Source organism: Mesocricetus auratus, unplaced genomic scaffold, assembly GCF_017639785.1.
Source record: "Mesocricetus auratus isolate SY011 unplaced genomic scaffold, BCM_Maur_2.0 Super-Scaffold_100033, whole genome shotgun sequence".
In the NCBI taxonomy this organism is placed as follows: domain Eukaryota; kingdom Metazoa; phylum Chordata; class Mammalia; order Rodentia; family Cricetidae; genus Mesocricetus; species Mesocricetus auratus.
This window is the reverse complement of record NW_024429213.1, coordinates 7,440,416-7,459,610: the sequence shown is the minus strand read 5'-3', so window position 1 is coordinate 7,459,610 and position 19,195 is coordinate 7,440,416. Positions and strand designations below refer to the sequence as shown.

The 19,195-nt window shown below is 40.8% G+C and overlaps 1 non-coding gene across 1 annotated transcript; it reads right to left on the bottom strand.

Annotated features, from left to right (window-relative positions):
* Positions 1-5,331: 5,331 nt before the first annotated feature.
* LOC121135268 lies at positions 5,332-5,438 on the bottom strand. Its single transcript, XR_005872461.1, has one exon. It is a non-coding gene; the product is annotated as a U6 spliceosomal RNA (small nuclear RNA).
* Between the last annotated feature and the right edge of the window lie 13,757 nt (positions 5,439-19,195).

The window sequence follows — 19,195 nt, the reverse complement described above, 5'->3', positions numbered from 1 at the left end:
TTACAAGATGCTTCTATGGATGGGAACTGGGTAAATGATATACAGGTTTCTTCTGGGTTACTGCATAAAAACTGCATTCGAATTTACCATTTCAAAGAAAAGGTAAGAAACAGAAGACATAGCAAAAAGAAGAAGGAAGTCTGTGGTGTAAACATACTTTTACCTTAGGGGGGAAGTTCTCCAAGGAATCAGGCTGCTCTAGGTTCCTAGAGAAGACATTCCTTGACAGAATTTTGTTGCTTGTGAAGTTGGGCTCTTACTTGTTGAATGTTCTTTATTTAAATTTAAAAAACTGAGGTAGCCCGCTTTTGTTTGGGCCTGTCACTAAATGAGACTGCAATTAGTGAAGTATTTTCAGGAGCACTAGGGCTCTTGTTAGTCATACCGGATCCAGAGATCCAGGATGTTTTTTTTTTTTTTTTTTTTTTTTTAATCATTTTTTATTTTAATTTTAAATAGCTTGTTTCACATGTCAATCCCAGTTCCCTCTCCCTCCCCTCCTCCCGCACTCCCCTTCCACCCTCCCTCCCACCCTATTGCCAAATCCCTCCACATAGGGGATGTCTAGAGTCTATCATTTCACTCTTGGTAGGGTCAAGGCACTCCCCTAAGAGTCCAGGCTGAGAGAGCATCTCTCTTTGTGCCATAGGCACATGAAGACAGATTGTATACCAGGGATAGACACTGATCCACAGCTCAGAGCCCCATAGGTTGCCCAGGCCTTCTCACTGACACTCACATTTGGGGGGTCCAGATCAGTCCCATTCTGGCCTCCCCACTGTCGGTCTGGGGTCCAAGAGCACTCCCCTGTTCAGATCAGCCGTCTCTGCTGGTTTTGCCAGCCCATTCCTTGCCAATTTGCTCATCACTCCTCTCTCTCTGTCACTGGGTTCCTTGGGTTCAGTTCAGTGCTTAGTTGTGTGTTTGCCTCTGCTTCCATCAGTCCCAGGATGAAGGCTCCCGGATAGTTATAGACATCAAGTTCATTATCAGGAATGGGCATTCGAGGTGGTCCTTCCACTATTGCTTAGCTTGCCAATTGATGTTATACCTTTAGATCACTCGAGGTCACTCTGGTGCCTGATCTGTCTTCGATCCTATGATTCCCTCTTCCCCCTATTTTACCCCCACCCCCTCAACTTCCTGTTCCCCCATGACCAACTCCCTTCCTCTTTACCCCCTCTACTCTTCCCAGGTCCCACTACCCCCCCTCGCCCTGTTCCCCATCCATTCAGAGGATCTTGTCTCCATCCTCTTCTCTTGGGTACTATGCATATATGCATATCTTTTAGGTTCTTTCCTGTTTCCCAGACTCTCTATCTGTGGAAGTGCAGACTGGCACTATCCTGATCCATATTTAAAATCCATATATGAGTGAGTACATACCATGTTTGTCTTTTTGCGACTGGGTTACCTCACTCAGGATGGTTTCTTCCAGTGCTATCCATTTCCCTGCGAATTTCAAGATTCCATTGTTTTTTTCTGCTGAGTAATACTCCATTGTGTAAATGTACCACATTTTCTCTATCCACTCTTCAGTTGAGGGGCATCTAGGTTGCTTCCAGGTTCTGGCTATTACAAACAATGCTGCTATGAACATAGTGGAGCAGATGCCCTTGTTGTATGAACCTGCCTCATTTGGATAAATGCCTAAGAGTGGAATTGCTGGGTCTAGTGGTAGATTAATTCCCATTTTCCTGAGGAATCTCCATACTGATTTCCAAAGAGGCTGTATGAGTCGGCATTCCCACCAGCAATGGAGGAGTGATCCTCTCTCTCCACATCCTCTCCAGCATAAATTGTCTTCGGTGTTTTTGATTCTAGCCATTCTGACAGGAGTAAGATGGTATCTCAGAGTTGTTTTGATTTGCATTTCCCTGATGGCTAAGGATGTTGAGCACTTTCTTAAGTGTCTCTTGGCCATTTTAGCCTCCTCTACTGAGAATTCTCTATTTAGCTCTGTACCCCACCTTTCAAGTGGATCCTTTGGTGTTTTGGAGACTTGTTTCTTGAGTTCTTTGTAAATTTTGGAGATTAGCCCTCTGTCAGATGTAGGGTTAGTGAATATCTTTTCCCATTCTGTGGCCTGCCTTTTTGTCTTTTTGATTGTGTCCTTTGCCTTACAAAAGCTTTTTAGTTTCAGAAGGTCCCATTTGTTAATTGTTGATCTCAGTGCCTGTGCCACTGGTGTTATGTTTAGGAAGTGGTCTCCTGTACCAACTCGTTGAAGAGTATCTCCCACTTTCTCTTCTAAAAGTTTCAGTGTGGCTGGATGTATGTTGAGATCTTTGATCCATTTGGACTTAAGTTTTGTACAAGGCGATAAACATGGATCTATCTGCAGTCTTCTGCATACCATTACCCAGTTATGCCAGCACCATTTGTTGAAGATGCTTTCTTTTTTCCACTGTACAGTTTTAGCTTCTTTGTCAAAAATCAGGTGTTCATAGGTGTGTGGGTTAAAATTAGGGCTTTCGATTCGGTTCCATTGGTCTACCTGCCTATTTTTGTGCCAATACCAAGCTGTTTTCAGGACTATAGCTCTATAATAGAGCTTGAAATCAGGTATGGTGATGCCTCCTGAAGTTCCTTTATTGTATAGGGATGTTTTGGCTATCCTGGGCCTTTTGTTTTTCCATATAAAGTTGATTAATGATCTTTCCAGGTCCTTGAAGAATTGTGATGGAATTTTGATAGGGATTGCATTGAATCTATAGACTGCTTTTGGCAAGATTGCCATTTTTATTATGTTGATCCTACCAATCCAAGAGCATGGGAGATCTTTCCATTTTCTGGTATCTTCTTTGATTTCTTTCTTCAAAGACACAAAGTTTTTGATATACAGGTCTTTCACTTCCTTGGTTAACATTATCCCCAGATATTTGATGCTGTTTTTGGCTATTGTAAAAGGTGATGTTTCTCTGATTTCTTTCTCAGTCACTTCATCATCTGTATATAATAGGGCCACTGATTTTTTTGAGTTTACCTTGTATCCTGCCACTTTGCTGAAGCTGTTTATCAGCTCTAGGAGTAACCTTGCGGAGTTTTTTGGGTCACATATGTAAACTATCATATCATCTGCAAATAATGAAAGCTTGACTTCTTCTTTTCCTATTTGTATCCCCTTTATCTCCTTTTGTTGTCTTATTGCTGTAGCTAGAACTTCAAGTACAATATTGAAGAGATATGGAGAGAGTGGACAGCCTTGTCTTGTTCCTGATTTTAGAGGAATTGCTTTGAGTTTCTCTCCATTTAGTTTGATGTTAGCTGTTGGTTTACTGTATATTGCTTTTATTATGTTCAGGTACGTTCCTGTTATCCCTGATCTCTCTAGGACCTTTATCATGAAGGGGTGCTGGATTTTGTCAAAGGCTTTTTCAGCATCTAGTGAGATGATCATGTGGTTTTTCTTTCGCAGATTGTTAATATGGTGGATTACATTGATAGATTTTCTAATGTTGAACCATCCCTGCATTCCTGGAATGAAGCCTACTTGATCATGGTGGATGATTTTTCTGATGTGTTCTTGAATCCGGTTTGCAAGTATTTTATTGAGTATTTTTGCATCAATGTTCATGAGGGAAATTGGTCTATAGTTCTCTTTCTTAGTTGTGTCTTTGTGTGGCTTGGGTATCAAGGTAATTGTAGCCTCGTAGAAAGAGTTTGGCAGTGAGCCTCCTGCTTCTATAGTGTGGAATACTTTGACGAGTATTGGAATGAGCTCTTCTTTGAATTTCTGGTAGAATTCTGCACTGAAGCCATCTGGGCCTGGGCTTTTTTTGTTTGGGAGACTTTTGATGACTGCTTCTATTTCATTAGGGGTTATAGGTCTGTTTAGATTATTTATCTGTTCTTGATTTAGTTTTGGCAAGTGATATCTATCCAGGAAATTGTCCATTTCCTTTAAATTTTCAAATTTTGTGGAGTACAGATTTTCAAAGTATGCCCTGATGATTCTCTTGATTTCCTCAGAGTCCGTTGTTATGTCCCCTTTCTCATCCCTGATTTTGTTAATTAGCATGTTCTCTCTCTGTCTTTTGGTTAGTTTGGACAGAGGTTTGTCTATTTTGTTGATTTTCTCAAAGAACCAACTCTTTGTTTCATTGATTCTTCTCAATGTTTTCCTGGTTTCTACTTGATTGATTTCAGCCCTCAATTTGATTATTTCCTGGCGTCTGCTCCTCCTGGGGAGTTTGCTTCTTTTGTTCTAGAACATTCAGCTGTGCTATTAATTCTCTAGTATGACTGTTCTCCAGTTTTTTCATGTGGGCACTTAGTGCTATAAACTTTCCTCTCAGCACTGCTTTCAAAGTGTCCCATAAGTTTGTGTATGTTGTGTCTTCATTCTCATTGAAATCGAGGAAGTCTTTAATTTCTTTTTTTATTTGTTCCTTTACCCAGGGATGGTGCAATTGTGCATTGTTCAATCTCCATGAGTTTGTAGGGTTTCTGCGATTTGTGTTATTGTTGAATTCTAATGTTAATGCATGGTGGTCTGATAAGATGCAGGGGGTTATTCCAATTTTTTTGTATCTGTGGAGATTTGCTATGTTTCCTATTATGTGGTCAATTTTAGAGAAGGTTCCATGTGGTGCCGAGAAGAAGGTATATCCCTTTGTATTTGGGTGGAATGTTCTATAGATGTCTGTTAAACCCAGTTGGGTCATAACTTCTATTAATTCTTTTGTTTCTTTGTTAAGTTTCTGTCTGGAGGTCCTATCTAGCGGTGAGAGCGGAGTGTTGAAGTCTCCTACTATTAGTGTGTGAGATTTTATGTGCATTTTGAGCTTTAGTAATGTTTCTTTCACGAATGTAGGTGCCTTTGTATTTGGGGCGTAGATATTTAAAATCGAGACTTCGTCTTGATGTATTTTTCCTTTGATGAATATGAAGTGCCCTTCTTCATCTCTTTTGATTGATTTTAATTTGAAGTCTAATTTGTTAGATATTAGGATTGCTACGCCCGCTTGTTTCTTGGGGCCGTTTGATTGGAAGATCTTTTCCCAGCCCTTTACTCTGAGATAACGTCTGTCTTTGGTGTTGAGATGTGTTTCTTGTATGCAGCAGAAGGAAGGGTTCTGTCTTCGTATCCATTCTGCTAGTCTGTGTCTTTTTATAGGTAAGTTGAGGCCATTGACATTGAGGGATATTAATGACCATTGATTGGTGATCCTTGTTTGCGCTTGATTTATTATTAGTGAAGTTATTTTGTGTAGTTTCTCCTCCCTTTTTCTTTTAGTGCTTTGTAAAGTATGATTCTATATTGCCTGTGTCTTTGTGAATGTAGTTATCTTCCTTGGCTCTAGGTTTTCCTTCTAGCATTTTCTGTAGAAAAATATGGAACGCTTCACGAATTTGCGTGTCATCCTTGCGCAGGGGCCATGCTAATCTTCTCTGTATCGTTCCAATTTTAGTATATGTGCTGCCGAAGCGAGCACGATCCAGGATGTTTTAATTGCCCTCTTATAACAAGTGCCTTGACAGACACTTTTTGTCCTCACCCGAAGTGAGAAAACTTCCCTAAACTTCCCAGCAGCACAGCATAGAAGGAAACCCTTCTGAGAAAGGGTGTTTTGAATATAATTTTGCATCATTGATGGAATTTAATTATATATGAGTGCTTAAGTTTAGCACCTTGTAGCTAATTTTTACACTTCTGATTTTAGGTTTTTTAATATATTTACTCCTATGCCAAATATGTCTCTTTTTTCTCTTAAACACTAAGTCTGCAGAGAATGTCTGTCTTTAAGTGAAAGCTGGCAGCAAGATACAGAATGAAGTGATAGAACTTGCAGGGTCATTAAGAGTTTCCAAGTATGGGTGACAAGGCACTGATACAGAGGATCACTATAGTGTTTAGTCAAGAGTCAAGACACTTCCCCTCTGTCTCTCTTTCTGTCTCTCTCACACACAAACAAACACACATACTGATAAGAATATTGAGTACTAATAGTTACTTACTATCTGAACCTTGATTTGGGACAATGTTGAGGGGTTATGTCAACTCTAGAGAATCCTATTAGGTAGGATTGGCTGATATCTTAGGTTCAGTCCCAGTGTAGGTCAGTTTCATATTTTTCATGCCCATCAAGACATATAGTCTTTCATGTCTTCTCAATAGATTCTGCTTCAGAGGCATTTTCCAAATGGCCTAGTGGAAGGTGTAGGGCCCAGGGCAGCTTGGTACACATTGAGCTTGTCATGGCAGGCTCAATAGAGACCAACCAGAAAGTAGGCCTGACTTTCAGTTTACCCTAAGGCAACACCTGACTCCAGGAAAGACCACAAATTGAGACCACCCAGGTACTACCCACAAATCAACCAATCAGCATCCAAGGGGAAAGTACCTAGTGTTCCAAAAGAAATACCTAATATTCCAACCATTATAGATAGGATAGATGTCCCTTAGGCCAGTACACACCCATCCCGTCACCAAAACTTCTGTAGACAAATGTCAGTCAATCGGGGGTCCTAAATCTTAGAAATCCTTCACCCCAACCTCTGTTATGATAAAAACCCCACCCCAACTGAGATCGAGTCTCTCTGATAGTGCCAATGTGTTGGACACATCGAGAGTCCAAGTTCGAACTTAAATACAAGCTCTTTGCATTTACATATGGGATTTGGTCTCTGTGGTGATCTTTTGGGGGTTTCTGTGATCTGATCATAACAGTAGCCAGTGCAGTTCTCCCTAGTTTAGTGAGGGTACTTTAGAAAAACATAACATATAGATTGATTCTTTGTATATATTAAAAGAGGATTTATTATAATGATTTACAGGTTGTGGTCCAGATAATCCAACAATGACTGCCTATGAACAGGTCTAAGACTCCAGTAGTTGTTCAGTTCATGAGGCTGAATGTCTCAGCTAGTCTTCAGTATACCCCATAGTCCCAAAGAAGTAAGCTCTAATGCCAGTGAAGGAAAGGACTTGCCATTAAGGACGAAAGCAAGCAGGCAAAGAAAGCAGTTTTCTTCTTCCATGTCCTTTTTATAGGCTTCCAGCAGACGGTGTGACCGAGATTAGAGGTGTGTCGTCCCACCTCAGAGATCCAGATTAGAAGCAGATCTTTCCACTTTAAATGATTAAGTAAGTTCCTTCCAGGTATGCCAGCTATTCCAGATGAAGTCACATAAACAACCAAGAATTGCAATCACAAATCCATTCTTTGTAAACTTGACACACAATTGTATCTCCTAATGTCATGCTTATTTCCAAATGAAACAATAACTAGGTCATAATTATTCTAATATTATATAACTATTTCATGTATAATTGCAATTATATTTTATATTTAACTATATCACAATTATGCATAATATGATATAACTATCCTTCATAAAACCACACATTTTAAATTTATAATAGGTGGCAATGTTCCTTGAGGCATATTCTTTTAGTATCTCGAATTTAAATATGATAACCATTTATATTTCTTAATTGATACTATGTTACACAACAAGGAAATTGAGAAAAGAAAGCATATATCAGTATATATACATTCTTCCATTTACTTATTTATTTTTCTAAACATGTTCTTAACAAAATACAACAGAAACACTCATGTTAATTTTAATCCTTGTTTTGACAAAAGTGTTACATGCAGGAAAAACAAATCCATAATCAGAACAGATGTCCATTCCTGTAAAGACAAATCATTGTCCTTTCCATGGAGGAAGTGGTCACATGTCATCCAGTGAATGGTGACATATCTAGGGCTTAGAGTTGATCTTTGCTGTTGGTAGATCTGGCACTCAGGAGCAGCTGTAGCCAGGTCAACCTTGGTGAGTAGATGTCCATATTGTCTAGACCATACATAAATTCCATCTCTGCCACCATGGTTACTTTGTTTATGGGCCCATTGGATAATGACAGTAATGACTGAAGAAAGAGTCAGACTGTCCACAGAATGGGTCATTCTATCTATTTGATTACTGGACTCCTTCAAAGTTCACCTTTTGATGAGTATCTATATGGGACACAAGTATTTTCATATTCTTCATCCATTTGGAGAGATATATCCACATACATATCTACATACTTTTTCCCCAGACATCTTTCTTCTAAATTTTCTAATCATACTATTTCCAGGTCTCTGGCCATCCAGACCACGAGTCAGTGAACAATTATACATCTTGCCATTTCTCCTTCCAAAGAAAATGTATGGCCCTGTGTTCTAACCAAGTTCTGCCCACTGTGAAGAATTCCCTCTGCTATCATTGTTCGGGGTTGTTTCAGAAATAGGATATAATGCTTCATTTATCTATTTCTGAGTAGTGCCTGCATAACATGCAGAATCATCAATTAGCCAGGCCCTAGTCTTCTCTTCCTCAGTCAGCCAATCATAATACTACAAATATCATGAGACTATAGATACATGTTTTGCAGCAGACAGCATTATAATGAGATTAGAAACCATAAGCATTTGGGAAACTTCATGTAATTTGCTGTGCCTTAAGGACCTGCTCAGGCTCAATCATATATATGCCACTTCCATTTGATAATAGATTGCTGTTGAGCATGTCCTAAACTATGAATTGGTAGGTTAGATAACACCTAGCTTATGAAGAGCAGATCAGGTCACATGGTAACTTGGTGGCCTGTTGTGGGATATTTGTACACTGTGTAAACATATATTGTTGTGTTTTCTTTGATAAAAATGCTGAACAGCCAAAAGCTAGGCAGGAGATATAGGTGGGACTTGCTGGCAGAGAGAGAACAAGAAAGAAAAGAGACACCAGGGAGATACCAGGGGCCAGCCAGACAGACATGGAGGAAACAGGAATGTAAGACATACAGAATGAAAGAAAGGTTAAAAAAACCCTAAGGCAAAATGTGTATGAATATAAACAGTTTAAATTAGGTTATAAGAGCTAGTTGGACTGAAGAGCCCAGACCCTTATCCAGACCTCTGCTTTGGCAGCCATGACATGCTGCAGCAAGATGGTAGTCCCCTGATTCAGCAATATGTGCTGAGCCCCAGACCTTGCCTGACTGTTGCACCCTTCCCCTATGGGGGTTTTGCTGACTGCTTGTACTAGGAGCTTTCAGCTAAACACTTCTCATCCTCTCCTCTCAGTAATGTCTGCTTGGAAGTTCCTGTTTTCCATCCTTTGTCTAAATGTGAATTCCTGTTTTGGGCCCACCTTTTGCTGGAGAGCCCTGGGAACATAGGTTTCTTACCTTGGGGATTTTCTACCATACCTGCCTTTGGTATTTAAGACTCTAACCTTGTAATAATAAATGGCATTCTCCTTGTAAAAATGAGCCGCTGTCTTTGTCTTCATTTTACATCCTTAGATCATTGGATCTTGCCTTGGATCATTGTAAAGTATGGTAGCACCGTAGCCACAAACACACTGGCGGCTCTCTACATCTGACCTTGCTCTAATCACTAGGAAGCCAGATACACTCCATGTGGTAAGGAACCAATCAGAAGTTAGCTGGTGGGCTCTGGATGTGCTTTACTGATAATAGTGGAATGCAGTGCATAGAAAAACTGTTCTGGGAGGGCCTCTAGATACAGCAACCCGTTTGCAGCGGCAGGTGACCAATCAGATCAGGACAGGTTGCCCAAGCCTGAAGGTGCACCAATCCTGAGACTGTTGCTATGCAGCTAAGACCCCAAGACACTCTGCTTGGTCTACCCCAATATATGCCCTGCCTGACTGTTGCTCGGGGTCCATCCTACACCATCTGCAGTGTTGGACGTTTGGGGGATCTGAGTTAACTCGCAAATTAAAAAGACTGCTTTTGCATTTGGATCTGGTCTCTTGGTGGTTTGGGGGGTTAGAGTCTGGGCACAACAGGGACACGCTTAAGCTAAGGCCAAGCACTCATACTTAATAATTAATTTCCATGTCTTTATTTGTGAAGATATCTTCAACTACAATAATCCATTGCAGGCCAAAAGCAGTCTGAGAGCTGTTTCTCAAAGGGAGAATAGTTATCTGAAATAATGGTAGATAGTCTTGCTCCAAAATCCCCAAATCCCTTCTGTGCTGTGATTCACTTATAGGGGTGACACCTCAAATACCATTGGGTCTGCTAGATTATCTGATCCAGGTAGAGCAGCCTTCACAGTAGCCTGGGACTGTTGAAGAACCTTCTTATGTTCGAGGCCCCATACAGAGGTAGCAGCTTTTTGAGTTACTTGGTATATGGGCCAGAGTAACACACCCAAGTGAGGAATGTGCTGTCTTCAGAATCCACATAGGTTAACTAAATGCTATACTTCTTTCTTGGTGAGGGGTCAGGTACAATAATGTATCCTTCACTTTAGAAAGAATATCTCTGCAAGCCCCAATTACTGAACTTCAGAGAATTTCACTGACGTAGAAGGCCCTTGAATTTTGGTTGGATTTATTTCTCAACATCCGATGTACTTATGTGTTACCAACAAGTCCAAAGAGGTCATGCTCACTTGGTCTAATAAGATAATGTAATCAATATAGTGAACCAATGTGGTATTTTGTGGAAGAGACAAAGAATCAAGATCCCTTGTAACTGTTGGGCATTGGTGGCACACGCCTTTCATCCCCACACTGAGAAGCAGAGGCAGGTGGATCTCTGAGAGTTTGAGGCCAGCCTGGTCTACAAGAGTGATCCAGAACAGCCTTAAAAACAATACAGAGAAACACTGTCTCGACAACCAAAAAATAAAAATAAAAAAGATTCCTTCTAACAAATTAGGGATCAACCTACCTCAAGACCCTGCAATACCATTTTTGGATATACCCAAAGGATATACATTCACACCACAAGGATATTTGCTCAACTAGGTTCACAGAAACATTATTTGCCATAGTCAAATATTGGAAACAGCCTAGATGCCCCTCAACTGAGGAATGGATAAAGAAAATGTGGTATATTTACACAATGGAGTACTACTCAGAGGTAAGAAACGATGACATCCTAAAATTTACAGGCAAGGAAAAACTATGCTAAGTGAGGTAACCTAAAACCAGAAACACAAATGTAGTATGTACTCATTCATAAGTGGATACCAGAATAAAGCAAAATATGCCCAGCCTACAATCCATAACTTTAGAGAAACTTGAACCCTCTTCCAGAAACAGATGGAAGCAGATCCAGAAATCCACAAGTAACCAATGGGCCTAGCTTCTGGAGTACAATCAAAGTGAGAGAGGAGCAAAAATATGGACAAAGGAGTCAAGACATTATGGGGAAACCCACAGAATCAGCTGACCCAAGCTAGTGAGAGATCACTGACTCAATGACAATTGGGGAATCTTCATAAGACCAAACTAGACTCCCTTAATATAGGTGACAGTGGTGTGACTGGGACAATATATGAGGCCACTAACAGTGGGTCCAAGATCTAACACTAATGTGGAGCCCATTCTATATGGAGAGATACCATGTCCAGCCTGGACATAGGGGTATAGGGGTGGAGAGGTGACTTGGTCCTGCCTCAACTAGATGACGGGACAGACTTAGTAGACTTTCTATGGGAGACCTTACCCTGTCTGTGGAGCAGATGGGAAGAGGGGGGAATGGAGGGAGTGAGAGGAAAGGAGGGGTGGGGAACTGGGATTAGAATGTAAAAAGTGAGGGGAGCAGGAAGGTTGACTCAGGGGAAGAATAGAGGAGAGCAAGAAAAAAGATACCATAATAGATTGAGTCACTATAAGTTTGAGGAGAGATCTGGCACTAGTGAGATTTCCAGAGATCTACAAGGATGACACCAACTGACAAACTAAGCAATAGGGGAGAGACTACCTTAAATGCCCTTCCCTGATAATGAGATTGACGACTAACTTTTATGTCATCTTAGAACCTTCATCCAGTGGCTGATTCCCCATAGCTAAACACTGAACTGAACTTTTGGAATCCAGTGACAGAGAGGGAGGAGTGATGAGCAAAGGGGTCAAGATCAGGCTGGTGAAACCCACAGAGACAGCTGACCTGAACAAGGGGGAGCTCATGGACCCCAGACTGATGGCTCAGAGGCCAGCATGGAACTGATCCAGAACCCCTGAATGTGGGTGTCAGTGAGGAGGTCTTGGTAATCTTTGGGGCCGTGGGTGCTAGATCAGTATTTATTCCTGGCATCTGAATAGAGGGATGCTCTCTCAGCCTGAACACATCGGGGAGGACCTAGGCTCTGCCCTGGAAAAATGATAGACACTGGAGATGCTCCATGTAGGGCCTCACCCTCCCTGGGGACAGGAGTGGGAATTGGGTGAGGGGTTGGGGAGGTTAGTGGGGGGCAGGGGATAAGGGGAGGGAGAGGGAGTTCAGATTGACATGTGAAGGAAGCTTGTTTCTAATTTAAATTAAAAAAGATAAATAAAGCAAAAAAGAAAGAAAAAAAGGCCCTTCTAACTATGTTATGACACAGGACAGGAGAATTAATATATCCTTGAGGTAAAAGTGTAAAGGTGTACTGCTGGCCTTGCCTACTGAAAACAAATTGCTCCTGATGATTCTGAAGGACACACACTGAGAAAAAGACATTGCTAGATCAATAGCTGTATACCATGTATCAGATGTGTTAATCTGCTCAAGTAAGGGCACAACATCTAGCACAGCAGCTGCAATAGGAGTCACTATTTGAGTTTTCTGTAGTCAGTGATCCACCTGTATTCTTGCACTGGCCAGATAGGAGAGTTAAAGGGAGATGTTGTGGGAACCTCCACCCCTGCATCTTTCAAGTCCTTGGTGGTGAAGCTAATTTCTGAAGTTCCTCCAGGGATGCCATACTGGCTTTGATTCACTGTTTTTCCTGGCAGAGGCCACTCTAATGGCTTCCATTTAGCCTTTCCAACCATAATAGCCTTCACTCCACAGGTCATGGAACCAATATGAGAATTCTGCCAAATTCTAAGCATGTATCTATCCCAATTGTGCATTCTGGAACTGGGGAAATAATACAGAATGAGTTAGGAGACCCACAGGACCCACTGTGAGTCAGACTTCAGCCAAATCTCTATTAATCACCTGATCTCCATAAGCCCCTACCTTAAATGGAAGACTACAATGTTTCTTTGTGTCTCCCAGAATCAGTGTCTATTCAGAACCAATATCCTATAGACCCCAGAAAGCCTAACTGTTTCCTTCTCCCCAGTACACAGTTACCCTTGTAAAAGTCCATCAGTTCCTCTAGGGAAGGGGCAGAGAAAGGCTAATTGTAACACTTTTATGTGTTTTGTCAGAGTCCTTCCTCAGGGTACCTGGCTACCCTTTCATTTAAGAGGTCCTGGGTCTACAAAATGGCTTGTAATTAGGTCATCAGATCAGGCTGAGATTCCCTTGTGTCATGATCCAATGTATCCTTTTATTTGTCTAAGGTTTTTTCTGCTTATACAGATCAAACAAAATTGCAGTCGATTTCTTATCTATTTCATGCATGGAAACCTCATGGTTGATTATGTAATGTCAAAGGTCCATATGAGACATGTCACTTTTCCTGTGCTGCCTATTATGAATCAGGCTTTATGGACATTGGTTTGTCTATGCTGCCCATTATGTTAACCATGATTACCTTGCCTTTGGCAATTAAATGGGCCCTGCTACTTCAGGGGCCATTTACATCCATTGCATCTAATTTATCCAGTGGAGCAGCAGTGTCTTCAATCCTAAGATCTGGCACAAGAAAAGGGGCACCAATAAAGCTCTTTGGATGTTTTGGTGCCCCGTCACTATTTTGCTTCTTATAGGATTAGTCCTATGGACCTTCTCATTGTGGGGGATTACGTTTCACACAGTGTACCCACTCTAACATCGCAATTTCCCCAGCCTTAAAAATCCCTTCATCAACTCTAAGCCAAGGAATATCAGGCAACCCCAACTCTTTTTCAGTAGACTGACTTTTGACAAATTCTTCCCAATCAATCAAACAAACTTTTGGCATCTTTTTTTTTAACTATGTAACTTTCCATACTTAATCTAGAATCTCTACTCAGTGGGCCCATATCTAGTTTTATGTTCCTTCAACTATTATCCCACACTCTTAAAATTCATTCTCACACATATTCCTCAGACTTCTGCTTGAATGAATTAGCAAACTCATAAAACTCTTTAAGAAGTGTTACATACTTCCTCATGGACTATTCTTTCTATCTTCCCTCTAGGAGATTGCTTAGACTAGTATATGATGTCTTTAGCAGTAGAGACTTATCTACAATATCTGAGAGGCATCCAAGGGCAAGAGTAATAGGTGATATTACTGAACAGCCACTTGAAAGGAGGCTTATTGAGTCTGATACTGGAGTTTTTGTTGGGCCTTGGTTCGCCTGGGAAACACTGTCAGCACAAATTAAATACTTCATTTAAGATATATATGTAAGATATACAACATGCATCGTATATAATTTTAAGTAAACATAAAATAATGTCATTCCTTAGAACTTTATCAAACAACTTTGTTGTTTCTCTCGCATCACTGTTTCTCTATTGAATCCTATCCTCCTTTCAAAGCTGGAGCACCCGCTCTGTTTTTCTGTTTCTACCTGTATCCTATTAGTACCCTCCTAGCCCTCCCCACCATCCAGGATCCCTTTATATTTTCCTTGTTTCTGCAGTTACTCCATGTTATGCACTCACATCTGAAGATCTGGAGCTAGGAACTACCAATGAGAACGAACATGTGGCACTGTCTTTCTTGGTCTGGTTTACTTCACTCAGTACAATCTTTTCCAGGTCTATCCATTCACCTGAAAATTTAATATTTCATGGCACACAGAAGAAACCAAATAAGTGGAATGACCTTCTTTTTATAACAATCCACTCCCATCCTGACCCATCTAATCTTGCAACAGAGTCTATTTCTATAAAGTTGTATTGATATCTTCTGAGGTTATTTCACTTATGACCTTCACACCTGTCATTGGTCCTCAACTCGTAAAGGTACTACAACCTGTCAATGCTATTACATTGAGGACTAAGTTACCAGCACGTGAACCTTTGGGAGTCACACTTAAACTATGCCCCAAATTTTATAGGGGACTACAGCCATCCTTTTAAACACAGAAGTAAATGTTTATTTAAATTAATTGATGTCCATCTTATTTGAATGAGTTTATGACTTTATACTTATCCATGAACTTATTTCTGTAGTAAATGCTTATAAATCTCTCTTACTTATTTTACATATAGGTATAAATAAAGTGATATATGTATAAATAGATATATTTATTTTATTATATCTAGGTATAAATAAAAGGCGGCCATAGTATAAAGACAGCAAGAAACCCTGAGTGAAGATGGAATTCCTCTAGTGTAGTTCTCAGGCAAATGGATGGAACTAGAAGAAACTATCCTGAGTGGGGTAACCCAGGCACAGAAAGACAAACATGGTATGAACTCATTCACATATGGATTTTAGACATAGAACAAAGGAGTACCAGTCTACAATCTACAACCACAGAGAAGCTAGGAAACAAGGAGGGCTCTAAAAGAGACATACAGGGTCTCTAGGAGAAGGGGAAAGGGACAAGATCTCCTGAGCAAGTTGGGAGCACTGGGGGGGGGGGGAGTTAAGAGAAAGAGGAGGAGAGAAGGGGAGGGGGGAGAAGAACATGAGGGATCAGAAAGATTGAGTCAGGGGAAGAATAGAGGAGAGTAAGAAAAGAGATACCTTAATAGAGGGAGGCATTATAGTTTTAAAGAGAAATCGGGCACTGGGGAAATGTCCAGAGATCTACAAGGATGACCTGAACCAAGAATCTAAGCAATAGTGGAGAGGCTACCTTATAAACGTCCTTCCCTATAATGAGATTGATGGCTACCTTAAATGCCATCCTAGAGCCTTCATCCAGTAGCTGATGGAAGCAGAAGCAGAGATTCACAACTAAGCACTGAGCCAAACTGCTCAGTTGTAGAGAGGGAGGAGTGATGAGCAAAGGGGTCAAGACCATGCTGGGGAAACCCACAGAAACAGCTGACCTGAACAAGGGGGCGCTCACAGATACCAGTCTGACAGCTGGGGAGCCAGCATGGTACTGAACCCTGAATGTGGGTGTCAGTTGGGAGGCCTGGGCAGTCTATGGGGCCTCTGGCAGTGGAACCAGTATTTATCTCTAGTGCACGAATGGACTTTGTGAGCCCGTTCTCTATGGAGGGATGCTCTCTCAGCCTAGATACACTGGGGATGCCCTAGGCCCTCCCCAAAATGATGTCACAGACTTTGAAGTTCCTCCATGGAAGGCTTTACCCTCCCTGGGGAATGAATGAGGAATGGCATGGGGAGTTGGTGGGGGGCACAGGATGATGGGAAGGAGAGGGAACTGGGATTGGTATGTAAAATAAGATTGTTTCTAATTTAAATAAAAACGTATAAAAAAGGATGAAATTCATTTATTTTGGTAACAAACACTTGGTTATAGAAGGTGCCATGAAATAATGTTCAGTAGTGCTAGTGTCAGCTCTGAGCCTAACAGGAGAAATGACAGATGGTGAGTGAGGCTAGCCCACCCGTGTTTCCTTGACATTTCTTTGTCCTTTGTGATTTGAAATGTGCAGATTCAGAAAGCTTCATGTTGCAAACCCATTGGAAATGTTGTAATGGGATACCATTATGACAAAACTTTCCTTTAGGTTATGTAAGAAAATTAGTAAGGGTCTTTGGGGGGGATAATTTAACCCTAACTATAAATCAAGCAATGCTTTCCATCAAGGAAAGGGCAGCTGGGGCTGGAGAGACAGACTGGTAATAACCACCAGAGAACTTTACCTGATTATGATATGCAGGGTTGGACTTTTTGTGTGTCAGCAGTAAATGTCTTGATTCAGGTTAAACATCACCCAACCCTGCTTGCAAGTAGCAGGGCTCAGCACACTCTTTCCTAAGCAGTTTGGCAGAGTTGATTTATTCAATTCATCAAGCCTAGGGACAACATTTCAATCTAGCACCAGGAACTATCTAGAAGGCAATCTTGCCTCGCAATAGTGGACAAGGTTGTTCTCTCCAAATGATTCCAGAACCCCCACCCCACCTCTGCATACTGTGATGCTCTCTGATGACAAGTTTTCAGGAAACCTATGAAAATGTATTCTTGTGAGATCTCCAACTTCTGAGTTCCAGGTGTTGGTTCAATCTAATAGACAGTAAACAATTCAGTATGGAACGACATGCCATTTCCTTGGCCATGAGGAATTCTCCTTTGGGGGAATATTTAAGAAGGCACACATACAGGTGGTTTCAAAGTAGATTTACTGAAAATATTGGGAAGAGTAAAGGGGCCATTTTTATTTTTCTCATATAGAACTCCTTTTTTAAAAATCCAAACTTTTAGGGAAGTTGTTCCTGAATATTGATCTTTCTGTACACACTGATTGAAAAAATATATAAGATATGATCATTTAAATACAGTATATATTAGACCTTTAGTTTTACTCAATACTTAGTATCTATAAATAATTTGAAATTTTCATAGCCCATATATAGATCCATTCATAGGATTTTTGCCTGCTTTCCTGGATGAACCCAAAGCCCAAGGATTATAAATTTAGGTTGCCTTTTAGGGACAATTCATCTTCTTCAAACAGCCCTCCTTCAGTAATACATGGTTCGTTGAATATACATGGACAAAACAGAGAAAACATTCTTGAAACAACCACCTAATCCTGCCCATCTATGGCAATGGGGAGAACCAGGCTCCACTTGGGGTTACTGTGGAAGTTTTAAAGCCTAGTGTCACCATGCCATATACATGTTACATTGCCAAAAGTTTATCAGAATTCGCTCAAGTTGAAATCCTGCATTCAAGATCTTACTCAAGGAGACTATTTCAAGTTCTAAGATCATAGTGTTTCTCTGTCATTTATACTATGTCGTGTGAATATCTTTGCTCTATGTAGCCTATAAGTGGGGACTGGGTAGTGAGGCTCCAAATGACGCTGTAACGATAAACGGCACACTAACTGAAAGTAAAACTAGGTATTTATTGTAGAAATTACTCAAAAGATACCAAACAAGTAACAAAGATGAGCCCAGTAGTTTTCTGCTGCCGAACCAGAAGCCGAAATCCGGGAAAATAGACCAAGACTTCCTTTGTGCTGTCTTTTATGCCTTCCCCCGTAACGCCCCCTAGCCATGTCCAAAAGTGGGCCTGGCTAGTGACTTAGTTCACCGCCTACGTATGTATATGTCTTTAAGTCCGTCCGTATACATCTTTAGTCATGCCTAGAGTGGGTGTGGTTAGCTGTGTAGTAAACTGCTCTTTTATTACCTCATCTGTATGAGCCTCTAGTAAGTCACATGGTTAATGGTGGCATACAGGCTTCCTCCTACAGGGTAGAGAGAGGGTCTTTCTTAGTAGTGGAAGGCTTGGTCTGAATTTTAATCTAAAAGGAAAAACTACCATTAACACAAGTAGGTCCCTCTGACTCTGTAGTTCATGTTGGAAGGCTTTATTTTCTGGTTGAAATCTAACTTGTAAACTTCTACTTTAAAACAAGAAATGCATTCTTCCCCAAGTGGCAGGAAAGTGGCTTTGGAAGAACTCCAGTAGATTCTCTCATTCTTCTACTCTGTGCCTTCTCTCTCTGTCTCTGTCTCTCTCTGTCTCTCTGTCTCTGTCTCTGTCTCTCTGTCTCTCTCTCTCTCTCGTGTGTGTGTGTGTGTGTGTGTGTGTGTGTGTGTGTGTGTGTGTTATCTCCTGTCATGCACAGGACTCTCACAGACCTTTTCAAGTTAATTAAAAAGCCTTGCATGGCTAGGAAAATTCCTCTGTAACCTTTTGTACCAGATTAAAAACCTCTGACAGTTGGGTCTGATGCCAAATTTTAAATGAAGTATGCAGAGTAAATTCAATAAGATGTACAATTCCTTCAGGTTCAGAGTGACTTGTGTTTGGTTCAGCAAGAGCCAGTGAACTGAAAGAGAGTGAACTTCTTGGAAAACACTAAATACCCATGTTTCCAACCTTAGGAAAGTGCTGCCTAAGCTCGCATAAGGTAACAAAAGATTTCTCTGTTACATATAGATTCAGAAACTCTACGAATCATATACTATACTTGGAGATACATGATGCATATTAAACCCAAGTTTTTAAATACAAAAAGGTTCATTTTAATTTAACAGAGTGTTTTCTAGCTATATTTGACCAGTCTAGCTATTTTTACCTAATAATCTTTAACATTTGATCAAATAACTCCCAAAGGACTGGGTTGAAGGCTCTTTGGTAATGAACATTCTGACACAGAAGTCTTATAAAAGTCAAGGTTTTC